We start from the raw sequence: 1,908 nt of genomic DNA, 5'->3' as shown, positions 1-1,908 counted from the left end.
CGCTTGTCAGAAAGGACCCGAACAAGGGGGATTGCATTGATAATTTTCGGCCCATCACTCTGCTACACACAGAGTTGAAGATTTTGGCCAAAGTGTTATCGAAAAGATTGGCGCATGTCGCAAAGGTTAATCGTGAAAAGTCAGTCGGCTTGCAGCTCGGCACCTGGAGAGGCAAGTCAATGCCTCCTGACAGCGTCGTGGGACGTTGGACGGAGGGTCCGATTAAATTGCTACTAGTTTGGATCAGGCCTCCAAATAGAGGGACCGAGGTAGTGAGCAGGGTGGCCTACATAGCCAAGACCTGGTCTTGGCGGTGGCTATCCCTGAAAGGGTGGGGGGCTGAGGTGGCCAATGTGTTCATCGCATCGGTCATCACCTACCTCCTAACCGTCGTTCCTTGCCCTGATTCGTGGTTGAGCAAGATGGAAAGACAGCTCTTCTGCTTCTTGTGGAAGGGCTCGAAGCCGCTTGTGAGACGCTCTATTTGCTGCCAACAACCGTTAAAGGGTGGGCTAGGGATGCCTTGGCTAATGATGCGCAGGTACGCGCTGAGATTGAGGCATCTGTGGTTCCATCTGGATGGTGAACGGGTGGTGGCTTCCGCTGGCGAAACAGATGTTTTCCAAGTTTCCTTGTTTCGGTGGACTGGAAATCTGGTTCTATCGTAGATCGAAGTTGGGTACATGGTTTACGTAATGTCGTAAGGCTCTCCGGATATTCCATCTCTCGTGCAACGTCTACGGCAGTGGTTCTACCGCATTATTCTATAGAGGGTTGGTAGAGGCGAAATGTGACGATACCTTGGGGGAAGCCCTAGGTCTCGATGATAATCAGTAAGCCAGTTTGTTTCAACGTACATTCGGGCCGAAGACACTGGATAACTTCCTCAAGTCTTTTGCATGTGCAATGTTATCGAGGAGCCTTACCTGTCCGGGACAAGCTCGCAAGGCATGGTGGCCCTGGCCCACCGACCTGTCCAAGATGTGGGCGGGACAAGGAAACCGTCCCGCACGCTATTGTTCACTGTTCAGAGGTGTCAGATGTGTGAGTTTATGCCGAACAACTGTTGTCAAGTGCAAGAAGAGTACAGCTATCGACTGAGTCAATAGTAAAAACTGACCCAGTGGATTTCCTATCGAAAGAAGGTAAGAATTGCTCTCTCATCGTAGTAGCAATTACGAGGGAGGTGATTTGGAAGACGCGAGTGAAAGGGTTAGTAACAGGCATTTTTATCTCTGGCTCTGGGTTGGTGAATTTCTTCACCTTCCACCTAAGAAGGAAAATAGGGCCTACTCGCGAAAATGTTTCAAGATCGATGGAAGAATATCGCACGAATGTTGCGTATGGATGGGACCGCATGACTACAACGCAGGATGAACCTAAAGCATCAGTGGTGAGGCGGGGCTCGTAGGCTCCGAACATATCTCGCCTCCCCACTCCATTCTGTAATGTTGTCTTATCATTCGAACTCTTCATATTTATGTAAAATTTTAAAATTCATCTTTGTGTCAATTCATACGTTAAATCTGACCCCATATCAGATTGTACTGTCCTCTCTGTGTTGTCCCCCTGTGGGAAATAAAAATTTGCGAAATGTTTAGCGGTATTTCGTCTGTCTTTACGTTCTGAGTTCAAATTCAACCGAGGTCGACTTTGCCTTTCATCCGTTCGGAGTCGACAAATTAAGTACCAGTTGCGTACTGGGATCGATCTAATCGACTGGCCCCTCCCCAAAACTTCGGGCCTTGTGCCTAGAATAGAAAATTTAAAGAAGGAAAAAAACCATTAACACGCCGAACAAAATGTTTAGCGACATTTCGTCCGTCTTGACGTTCTGAGTTCAAGTTCCACCGATGTCGACTTTGCCTTTTGTCCTTTCGATGTTGATAAAATAAATTCAAGTTGAGC

This window comes from Octopus bimaculoides, chromosome 5 (assembly GCF_001194135.2).
Source record: "Octopus bimaculoides isolate UCB-OBI-ISO-001 chromosome 5, ASM119413v2, whole genome shotgun sequence".
NCBI lineage: Eukaryota > Metazoa > Mollusca > Cephalopoda > Octopoda > Octopodidae > Octopus > Octopus bimaculoides.
Note: the sequence above shows the minus strand (reverse complement) of the source record.